This window comes from Puma concolor, chromosome B4 (genome assembly GCF_028749965.1).
Source record: "Puma concolor isolate L17-30 chromosome B4, mPumCon1.1.hap2, whole genome shotgun sequence".
NCBI lineage: Eukaryota > Metazoa > Chordata > Mammalia > Carnivora > Felidae > Puma > Puma concolor.
Genome location: NC_141673.1, coordinates 125,303,345 through 125,315,735, shown reverse-complemented (window position 1 = coordinate 125,315,735; position 12,391 = coordinate 125,303,345). Strand labels below are relative to the sequence as shown.

Below are 12,391 nucleotides of genomic sequence, written 5' to 3'. Positions count from 1 at the left end.
TTCATTCAGTCTTTTTGTCTTTCAGCAGGATTAAGAGAAAAAAAAGAACACACACACACATATATTACTTATATAATTTAAAATATATACATGTAAGATACATAAATTATATACACATATACTTTAATATAACATATTTATCATTTTATTCAATCTGATTCCTAGCTGGTATTATTTCATCAGTCTTTCTAAAGATAATTTCTTTAGTATTTCTTTTAGTAGAGCTTTGCTGGCAAATTATTCTCCCTGTTTCCTCAATCTAAAAATTTATTTCCTTTTCAATTTTAAAAGAAGGCTTCACTGGGTATAGAATTAATTTTTCTGTTTATTTTTATTCAGCACTGTGAACATATAATTTCAGTATCTATACTAGTTTCAGAAACAGTATCTGTTGTTAGTCGTATTGATGTTTCTCGTTATGCATCATTTTTCTTTGTTTTCTTTGTTCAGTTATAAGATTTTCTCTGTATCTTTGGCTTATAACATTTTGGCCATGGTGTATCTACTATTAAGGTTACTAGATCTTTAATTGTTTTCTACCAGACTTAGGAACTTTCCAGGCACTATTTTTTCAAATACTTTATCTTTCGTCTTTTCTTCTTCTGAGATTCCATTTATATCAATTTTGGATTGTTTGATATTGTGTTACAAGTCTCGAATGGTGTTAATTTTTGTCAATCTTTGTGATTCTTGAGTTGATAACTTCACTAATGTATTTTCATGTTTACTCATTCCTCTTCAGTGATAACCAATCTATTATTCAACCCAGATAGCATCTTATTTTTTATTTTCTGTTATTGTAGGTTTCAGTCTCTGAGTTATCATTTGGTTATTTATTTTAGAATTCCCATTTACTCTTGAGATTATCTATGCATCCATTGATACCTAATGTTCTTCAGTTGGTTGAATAATTTTTCTTTAGTTTTTTGAATGTATCTATGACAGGTACTATAAAATCTTGGTCTGATACAGTCAACATCTTGACCCACATGGAGTGATTTTCTATTGGCTGTTTATTTTTAGCCGGTAATGATCATACTACATTTTTTTCTGTATGTCTAGAGGTTTTTGATTGAAAACTAGATATTACTGATAATACATTTTAGTGACTCTGGATTCTGTAATGTTCGTGTTAAGATTTTTGTTTTCTGTTTCAATAGGTAGTTAATGTACTTGGTTTTAAACTGTAAACTTTATCTAGTGCACCGAATGTAGCTACTCCTTTCTCTGCTCTGTTTTTATCATTTTCCAGTGTTGCTTTTTTGTGCATTTCTTCTTTATCCATGCTGTGTCAGTTTCAGACTCTCTTTTCTGAAACTTCAAGTCCACAAGGACATAAAGCTTTGTGCTTTCTGGTGTTTGAGCTATATACGGTTAAAAACTACACTGTTAAAAAAAAAACCTTACCTTTGAAGATTGTGTCCACATAGCTCTAATCTTTCAGCATAGTTTTTTCTCTGGTCCCTACCTGCATTTTGCCATGCTTCCTGTTGTCACCCCTGTAACTGTGTAGCTTTGCTGTTAAGATTTCTAGGATTTCTCTTTTAAATTTTCTTCTGAACTCTGATCTCTCATTCCTTTAGCCAGTAAGACTGTCATTGTGTCAGTTTTTACAAACATAGCCAAAGGGTAAGGGAGATTGTCAATTTTTTCAGATCAAAAAGACACAAACTCACTGTTCTCACCACTTTGAGTTGCAAGTTTGTATGTGTATTATGCTTTCCTCTGATTTTTGTCTGCTTTGGAAATTTTCTGGTTTGTATTTTAGAATTAACTTTATATATTTTATGCCATATTTACAATTGTTATCTCTGGGGAGAGGGAGTGCACAGCCATTTCATTCCCTTCTCCTACTGGGATTTCATCTATAAGATGTTTCAAAGTAAGTTTTGGCTATGTCTTGTATTGATTTCACAATCCCGAAATTTTATAAGTCCATTTCATAAAACTGGATAAAGTCATGAATCTAGTGAGCAGAATCCAATTTGCTAGTTTCATTACAGGGAACTTTCAAAATCCCAGTGAGGTTACAAGTAGAATTTTGAATAAATAGCCTTAGAGATCAGTGCTGGAAAGATTGATTTTTTTAAAAAAATCAGGTCAGATTAATAAATAAATGTATTTACTGCAAACATGGCTAGCTCATATTGTTTCAGAAAATAGTAACAATTCTCTCTTAGGGATGCCTGGGTGGCTCAGTTTGTTGAGCATTCTACTCTTGATTTTAGCTCAGGTCGTAATTTCATCGTTCATGAGTTCAAGCCCTGCATCTGGCTCTGCACTGAAGAGCAGAGCCTGCTTGGGATTCTCTCTCCCCCTTTTTCTCTGTGCCTCCCCCACTCTCACTCTCACTCGCTTTTTCTCTCTCTCTCAAAAAAGGTAAATAAACTTAAAAAAATCCCTTTTAACTTATTTTTGCCTCAAATTGAAATCATTGAATAATGGCTGTATCATTTGTGTAACAGATTGAAACTTATCAAGTAGTTTTCTGTCTTTTATTTCATTTCTATTTGTAATGCCTCTTGCTTTGTATCCGCTTCTGTACCTTTAGATTCTTCCCTTATGTGCAAGGAGAACCCTGCTTCATTCTCTAGAATTAATGCCAGTATATTTCTTACAATTGATGATCCTACATGACTTATCCAAACACTCAGAATCCATATTTTACATTATAGTCCACTCTTGGTGTTATATATTCTATGGGTTTGGACAAATGCATAATTGCATACATCCAGAATTATAGTACAGTACAGAGTACTTTCATTGTCCTAAAAATCCTCTGTGCTCTGCCTGTTCATTCCTCCCTCCCTTTTCCCTGCCAAAGCCCTGGCAACCACTAATGTTTTACTGTTTCAATAGTTTTGCCTTTTCTAGAATGTCATGTAGTTGGAATCATAGAGCATGTAGACTTTTCAAATTGGCTTCTTTCACTTCATAATTAATATACACTTAAGTTTCTTCCTTGTCTTTTCATGCCTTGATAGCTCATTTCGTTTTCGTGCTGAATAATATTCCATTGTTGAATGTACCAAAGTTTATTTATCCATTTGCCTACAGAAGGATATTTGCTTGCTTCCAAGTTTTTGGAGTAATGAATAAAGCTGCTATAAACATTCATGTGTAGGTTTTTGTCTGGACATAAATTTCATCTCCTTTGGTTATAAATACCAAGAAGCCTAATTTCTGGATCATATGATTAAGAGTGTGTTTATTTGTAAGAAACCTTACCAAACAGCCTGTTAAAGTGATTATACAATTTTGGATTCCCACCATTAATGAATGAGAATTCCTATTACTTCACATTCCTACCAGCATTTGATATTGTTGGTTTCTGGATTTTGACCATTTTAATAGGTATATAGTAATATTGCATTGTTGTTTTAATTTGCATTTCTCTGATGACATATGTATGGAGCACCTTTTCATATGCTTATTTGCTACCTGGATATTTTCTTTCATGAGGTGTCTTTTCAGGTGTTTGGTCTCTTTCTTTTCTTTTTTTCTCACCATCTTTTTCTTTCTTTCTGTCTTTCTTTCTTTCTTTCTTTCTTTCTTTCTTTCTTTCTTTCTTTCTTTCTTTCTAAGTTTATTTTTGGGAGAGAAAAAGAGAGCACGAGCAGGGGAGGGGCAGAGAGAGAGAGGGAGACACAGGATCCAAAGCAGGCTCCATGTGGGGCTCAAACTCACAAGCTATGAGATCATGACCTGAGCCAAAGTTGGATGCCCAACCTACTGAGCCACCCAGGTGCCCCTCTCTTTTTCTCTTTTTGTAAAACTGGGATGTTTTAATTTATTTCTTTTACAATGGAATAAATAATTCTGATGACAGCAGGTATATAAGGCTATTTGCTGCTAGTATTCAGAACGAGCACAATCATAGTGGTTTTCCTGATTGGTGTGTAGTCTTCAGTACTTATAAGGAGGTATTTGTCTGAAACTGCTGTTGAACCAGCAAGACTGCATTTATGCATCCATCATTTTCAGGATTGTGTAACCTGGCTGTGTTTCTCCCATACAACCTTGCCTTCTTGTGTCACAAGGCCCAAGTCACTCACTTACACCTCAGTGATCGTACCTTTGGTAATAATACCCAAAGTTGTGCATAGTGTGGGTGAAGGATTTTTTTATACCAAGTAGTGGCAGGCAAAAAGTGGCTTTCAATTCAGGATGTGTTACATGGACCTTTTTGAGATGTAAGGTCATTAACCTAATGAATCACTCTTGTTTAGGTGATTTTCGAGTAAAGCCATCTCCAGCAAAGCAATTTTAGAAACCATCTTCTACCATGTCTACTTTTCTTTTTCTTTCCTGTTCGAATAACTGTTAATACTTCCATTTGTCCGTGGGCATGAGCTTTGGGCAAAGGGAATTCCTATTTTCCTGCTTTCTCTTCATTTTTGTTTAATCATGTTGGAAAGTACTTTAGCTGGGGACTGTCCCTCCCTGTCCAGGAGGTATGCAAGTAGTGCTCCTTGTGGAAACTTTTCATCATCCTTTTGTTTACTGTTTTTATTTTACTGCATGTTGATAGTCTTTTTCATTTGTATTTTCTCAGTATGGCACTATTTATGGGAAAGCTTAGCTTTCAGACTAATCATCTTTTTTTTTTTTTTTTTGGCCTTCTTTGAACATTCATGAGCCTCTCCAGCTTCCTTCTTTCCCTTTTTCTCGTGGTAATACAAAAGAAATCCACTGTGCTCCCAGTATTTGTTTTGTGGCTTGGAGACAGCCACATAGATGCTGGGTGCAGCTGCTTGGGAGTGAAGCAGCTCTCAATTTTTGGGTCTCACAGACCCACAAGCTCACTCTACAAAACCCATGATGCGAAAGAGACAACTCTAAAAACCTGGCCCATTTTTTTTTTAATTTGTTTAAATGTTTTATTTATTTTTGAGAGAGAGAGAGAGAGACACTCTGTGAGTGGGTCAGAGAGAGAGGGAGACACATTCACAGCAGGCTGCAGGCTCTGAGCTGTCAGCACAGAGCCCCATGTGGGCCTCGAACCCCCACAAACCGTGAGATCATGATCTGAACTAAAGTTCGACGCTCAACCAACTGAGCCACCCAGGCACCCCCAAACCTGGCCCGTTTCTTAATCAGTTGTCTGTTTTCTTATTGTTAAGTATTAAGAATTTTCTGTATGTTTTGTTTAACAGTCCTTATTAGATGTAAATTGTTCGCTGTAAGCTTGAGAAGAATGTATAGTCTTAATGTTATTGGATAAAGCAGTGTTAGGCATCATTTACATCCAGCTGATTAATGATGTTGAGTTCACCTTTGTCCTTACTGATCTTTTGACTGTGAAATGTGTCCTTTTCTGTAAGAGTGGTGTTGAAGTCTCTAATGATGATAGTGGATTCATCTGTTTTTTGGTTTTGCTTTTGCTTTTTTAAAAAATTCTGTTAGTTTTTGCCTCACATAGTTGGACACTCTGTTTTTAGGCTCATAAACATTAAGGATTGTTAGGTCTTCTTGTACTATTGACCTCTTTATCATTATGTAATAAAATTCTTTATTCCTGATGATTTTCTTTGCCTTGAAGCCTGAAAAAAAACCATTTCTTAAACAAATAGAACTTTCAATTCATAGTAACATGGGAATACATTTTGGATTAATAATGGTCATATCTGATAAAGTATTTTTTTAATTTTAAAAATTATTTTTAAAATCTCAAAAATTTAAATTACTAAATTATTTTTTGAAATTTAGGTCAATAAGTTTTTGTTAGAAGGTATTATTTATCTAGTAATGCTCAAAAATAAGCCTTCAGTTGTTTGTTTCATTCGCTCAACTTGACAAATATTTTTGAGTACTTATCATGTGACAGACATTTTTTTTGGTCAAATACATTAAGGATATGTGAGTTATATAAAGAGAGAGTATAATGGAAATTGATTACACAATTCCTAAAGAATTATTTACATCAAATTCTGTGTGTGTGTGTGTGTGTGTGTGTGTGTGTGTGTGTAAATGGTACTCTGGAACTGTGCATTGAGTTTCTCAAATATATTTGACTAAGCATTCCAAATCATACGCTTCCCAGTCAACTCTTCTTTTTTTTTTCTTTAAGTAAAATGCAGTGCCTGTGTTCTACACACTATGTAATAGAAAATAAGGTGCCAGAAAAACAAGTGTAAAAAATTCTTTAATCTTACAAGTATTTGTTTTCCCCAGGGTGTTTATTTTGGGAAGAAAAATTAAGCTTGAATGTCTACTTTTCTTTTTTCTTCTTCTTCTTTTTTAATGTTTATTCATTTTTGAGAGAGAGAGGCAGAGTGTGAGTAGGGGAGGGGCAGAAAGAGGGAGAACAGAATCCAAAGCAGGCTCCAGGCTCTGAGCAGTCAGCACAGAGCCTGATGTGGGGCTCAAACCCAGGAACCGTGAGATCATGACCTGACCCAACGTCGGTTGATTAACTGATTGAGCCACCCAGGCACCCCATGAGTGTCTCCTTTCTAAGTATTCCTTTTGGATTGGTATCTTGATTTTGCATCTTGGACTTGAAGGTACTATTTTAGCTGTTAGCGTAAGTGGTTTTGAAGAGTGGATCTCAAAACTTAGCATGCACAGGAGTAAGTTGGAGAATTTGTTGAACAGATGGCTAAGCTCTGGCCCAAAGTTCTTCTTTTTTAATGTTTATTTATTTTGAGAGAGAGAGCACTCATGGGGGAGGGGCAAAGAGAGCCCGGGACACAGAATTCAAAGCAGGTTCCAGGCTCTGAGCTGTCAGCACAGAGCCCGACGCAGGGCTGGGACTCACTAAGCAGAAGATCATGACCTGAGCCCAAGTTGGACGCTCAACTGACTGAGCCACCCAGGCACTCTTAGCCCAGAGTTCTTGATTCAGTATATCTGCATTAGGGCCCAAGAACTAGTGACTAAACTAAGTTGTCAGGTAATCCTGATGTGCTGTTTCTGACCCCATAGTTAGAGGACAACTACTTGAGAATATAAAACGTGGGAGAAGGATCTCACTGACAAGTTACTTAATTTTACTTCTCTGTGAAGTAGTAGTGGTTATAATCCTGCCTCTCAGATTTGTTACAAATATTAAATGACAAACTATCACTTAATACTCTCTCATTGAAAGACTTACAATTTAAAGACTGATCTAAAAACCTCAGATACTTTAGTTTATGTATCTCAGAAACTAATGGGGTTTTGGCATAAAATCTGTTTTACAAAGAATATAATTACTTTAATGAGCCTTTAAAAATTCTGTTTTGAAAAGAGAAAATAAATAAATAAATACAACCACATTATGTAATTTCTTCAGCTTTAAGATTTATCCATTGTTATTTTGTGTGTGTGTGTGTTTCTGTTTGACTCACAAAGAGTTTTTCTGCAGTGAATGTCATACAATATTGAAACAGGAACTGTGGGGGAGCCTAATTAAAATAGTTGGCTTTGATACATTTGATATTGAATTTTGAGTTGGTAAAGCCCCAGGTGGTTATATAAAATTTCAGCAAATGTTGTTCATTACTTCATTTATATTTCATGAGACTAGGAAAGAAAAACCCAAAAGCATTCTGCTAAAATTGTGTGTGTGTTTTTTAAATTGAGATTCCTTGCACTTGTAAAGGAGAATTTTGATATAGAAAAGCAAGAATTCTCTAACACTTTTATTTAATGTTAAGCAACAGATTCAGGAAATATTTATTGAGTACCAATTGAGTTTAAGTCGCTTTACAAGGCTTTCTGGATACACAAGGCGAGGTAGATAAATAAGTTAAAATCTGTGCCATGATATGGATAGAATCTACTGGGGAATAAAGCTTTATATTCAGTGAATTAAAACGTAACATGAAAAATACATTTAAAAAGTTGTGTATAAGTGCTCTGAAATTCTTCCATAAGGGGGTAATTTTGAATCAAGGAATTTTGAGTCTAGGCATCTAAAAAGGCTTGGAAATGAGAATATACTTGAGATATGTTGTGGAGATATGTTGAGAAAGTAGTATAGAGGAAAGACCAACAGCACAGGTTATAAGAGTGCTCAGAAGAAGAGTGCTCAGAATAAGGGAGACAGAGAAAAGAAAGGGCATGATGTATTCAAGTAATTACACACACATGTGCATTGGGTATATATCTGAGTGTCTGAGTAAAGTAATGTATGAAAGTTGATGCCAGATTTTTTTAGAAAGTTATTCGTCAGATCCCAGTGAATTGAGACTTTATCCATAGAATGAATAGTGGTGACCAAAGGATGGCCTGTGGGCCAATTCTGGCCTGAAGCCTGTTTTTTGCAAATAGAGTTTTATTGGAGCAGGAATGTGACAATTCATTTAAGTAGTCCATGGATGCTTTCATGCTACAAAGACAGAAGTTTAATAGTTGTACCAGAGACCTTATGGCCCATAAAACCTAAAATATTTACTATATGGCCTTCACAAAAAAAATCTGACCCAGTTATGTAGCGTTGCAGTGTGGAATATCAGTCTGTGGACTATTAGTTACAAATACTTGAATTAGTTACAAATACTAGAATGCAAGTTAATTCACTGCTTCTTTTATCAAGAAAGCTGTGCTCTGGAAAAAAATGTCAGCTGATCTGGACAGTGTGTGTAGTAAGTAGATGTATAGTTCACTAAAGCTTTTTATTGTAGTCCAATAGCATACAGTTTAGTTCAAGGGTCTTACTTTGAGTTAGTGAGGATATATTGAAGATTTCTAAGCAGGATGGTAGAATCAGATGTGTATTTCAGAAAGGCCCAATAAAGTCAATAGAAACTTTTTTTTTTTTTTTGGACTCTTCTTCTGCATCACTAAAGCATAGTATAGACAGCCATGTGTGGAGTTTTGGAATCAGGCAGAACTGGTTTCACAACTTGGGGAGTCAGCTAGTAAGATTTAACACTGCAGAGGGAATGTTCCTTTTCCCTTTTTATATTCTAAAAATCCCACAGGAGAACGCTGATTAGTCTGGCTTGCTTAGGAAGCCTACCGCAGCAGTTGGTGGGTCAGGGATTTTGTCTTCTACAGAGAAGTTGTCGGCTGAGGTGAGGGGAACGATTAGTTTCACACCACGAGAATGGTTCACTACAGATATTAGGGTAGTGCTATGGAAACTATTATAAGAGCTGCACTATTGAGCACTTTGTATTTTCTGCTACTCATGAAGCTAATAAAGTCCATGACAGCTTTTAGTAGATCACATCTCACTAGTTACGCAAAAAAAAGGCCTATAGTGGGGCGCCTGGGTGGCTCAGTCGGTTAAGCGTCTGACTTCAGCTCAGGTCACGATCTCGCGGTCCGTGAGTTCAAGCCCCGCGTGGGGCTCTGGGCTGATGGCTCAGAGCCTGGAGCCTGCTTCCGATTCTGTGTCTCCCTCTCTCTCTGCCCCTCCCCCGTTCATGCTCTGTCTCTCTCTGTCTCAAAAATAAATGTTAAAAAAAAAGGCCTATGGTATCAGAATGAATTAAAAGGTATTTTTTCAACCCAAAGAATACTCCTGGACAATATGTCCCTGATGTTGTATACGTACAGGATCACAGGTCAGTTTATCTCACCCAGAAATAATTTGACTTGTCCTTGCAAGGGTATTTTTTTCTTACTAATTTATTTAGGGTGAATACCCACGAGATTCTCAAATAAGGGAAAATATTCAATATTTTAATTGCTTAATTTATGTCATGGTTAAGACTTTAGAAACTGATTATCCTATGAGGCCTAGGAGACTTTTTAAAAAATAACACGGACGGTAAGTAAGATCTCTTTTTATAATCACTTTTTAAGTGACCTGTACATCATCACCCAGTATCTTTCCTTGTGCAACTTCTGGGTGTGTAATACTTTCTTTGTCTTATAACACTTCCTATGTGGTTTACGATATGTTTTATTAGAAAATATATGTGCCTATAAAACATCCTACTTCTTACCTTATATGAGAAAGGACAATTTTAAGGCCAGTAGAGAGACACTGATATTTTGTGGGTGACAGCATTGTTAGGTGTGGTCATTACTGCTTTGCCCATTCCATGGGGTGGGTTGATTTCCTCTGCAAGTACGTGCTTGGATGATCTCATCCCAAACACAAGCAAGTGTTTGTGTAATTCTTCAAGTTTCCACTAGGAATCATGCATACATCATGTGCCCACAATTAACGCATGTAATATTGGTGACCACAGGATGCAGTGCTGTGTTCTGTGTTCATAGTACGATGTGAAGGCACAAATGTAGTTTTGTTGTTTGTGGTTTGCAAGTCAATCTCCTGATATGTGTCCCTTTTTTCTTTTCCTTGCAGATGGGGGATATTTCAGGGATATATACTTACAAGGAATTTCTTTAGTAATTTATATATATCTTTGTGACTGAATTATATCAAGTTATATTGGATTGGGAAAATTACACATGAATAGTTTTTAATTGTGTTTAATTCTGGACGATTCATACAGAGACCTCCAGTTGAAGAACTGTTGATAATTTTATCATTGCCAGAATTAATGACTTTTAGTCACTTCGTTCCTCCATGGTCTCCAGATCTGTTCACTTTGTTTTGTCTTTTCTTATGTTGTTTTTCTCCCCCCAGCATGAAACACATTATCAGCTTTTCATGAATGATTTGATCTGAATCTATAGTTCTGTCACTCCATTGGTCTTTTTATTTCCACATTTGTTCTACTAATTTTAAACTCATTTATCAAGTTTTTATCAAGTATTTTTTGAGGGCCTATGATCCAGTTTGCTGCATAGGAAACAAAATAGACATGGTCCCTACACACACACACACACACACACACACACACACACACACACACACACATATTGTTGAACATCTAGCATAGAGCATGGTACATAGTAAGCAGTCAGTACGTGTTATATTCTATGTATGTGATATGTATGCTTTCCTCCCATTTGCTAATGATGATTCAATGATGATTATGATCATCATTTTGGCATCTTTGATAAACAGAAATCCTTAATTTGAATATAGTCCCATTTTTAAATATTTCCCCTATGGTTAGCAATTTTTATATATTATTAAAACTTTCTTACACATCATAAAGATATTATTAGGTTATCTTCTTTTTTATTTTTTTTTAATATTTATTTTTGAGAGAGAGACAGAGCATGTGTGGGAGAGGGGCAGAGAGAGAAGGAGGCCAGAATTCAAAGCAGGCTCCAGTCTCTGAGCTGTCAGCACAGAGCCCGACCTAGGGCTTGAATTCACGAACCGTGAGGTCATGACCTGATCTGAAGTCAGATGCTTAACAGACTGAGTCATCCAGGTGCCCCTATTAGGTTATTTTAGAGAAACTTTATTGTTTCACCCTCTATATTCAAGGTACAATCTACCTGGAATTCACTATTTTTTAAAGCTGTGAAATAGAGGCAAGTTTTGTTTTTCCCCCCACATTGCTACCTGATTTATTCAGTCCACATTGAAAAGCTTGTCTTTTCCTTCAGTGCTTTGAAGAATCAAACTTTTCAAAATCGGGTGTACAAATATATGTGAATTGGTTTCAGGAGTGTTTTGTCCATTTATCTGATCCATTTTCCTATCTTTACTTCAGTACTGCTCTGTCTTGATTATTCCACATTTATAATGAATTGACCTATTAAATTCTCTTTGTTTTTCTGTACATTAAAATTTGCTATTCTTAGTCCTTTAGATTTCTAGATGAAGCTTAGAATCTGTCAATAACTAGGAAGAAATGTCTGTGGAAATTGTGCTGGGTCTCAGTGAATCTATGAATAAATTATATATTCATTTCTGTTCTTGTTATCCCTAGGATCTTGGGATATTAAACACACAAGGAACAAAACTGGAAGTGCTTACTTATTGAGACATAATTCAGATTAATAGTTCTGCCTCTTAAAAACGGTCTTAATTCATACCCTCTGTGGTTTATGGGACACTAAATCCTTTATTCTATTAGCAGCAACTAATGACATAAACATAACTGCAAATCACAACTATAATTTATTAAATACATAGAATGGGCTAGGTACTCTTTTAGATATTCCCTTATTTTATTTCTGATTCTTATTAAGACCATACATGGAACATCTCATAAATGAAGAAACTAACATATTCAGCAGGATTAACTAACCTGCCTAATATTGTCTACCCAGTAAATGATGAGGCCAGAGGCCAAATTCTGTTGTGGGCTTCTCACAATCATGTTCCCAGTGACTTGGGCAGGCAAGACTGCAAAGATCCACTCAATAACTATGTGGTAACTTCTCCATCCATTTGCTATTGGTGATTCACATTTCTTTCCTCAAAAAAGAAAAAAGATATAACTTTCAAAATAAAAATGGTTTTAATAAGTAGCAAATTTATATTCTATAGTATCTAGCATAATCTGTAGGTGAGAAAGTGGTAAGAAATCTAATTAATCAGAGTGCCAGAATGCCCATACTGTGAGAAATCACCTCTTCACTT

The 12,391-nt window shown here is 35.6% G+C and overlaps 1 protein-coding gene and 1 pseudogene across 2 annotated transcripts in view; one reads left to right on the top strand and one right to left on the bottom strand.

The window, feature by feature from the left end:
* MALRD1 (MAM and LDL receptor class A domain containing 1) overlaps positions 1-12,391 on the top strand; it is a 784,828-nt gene that overhangs the window by 298,509 nt on the left and 473,928 nt on the right. The gene's annotated exons all lie outside the window — the stretch shown is intronic.
* On the bottom strand, positions 3,914-12,128 carry LOC112867435 (ribosome biogenesis protein NSA2 homolog pseudogene; annotated as a pseudogene).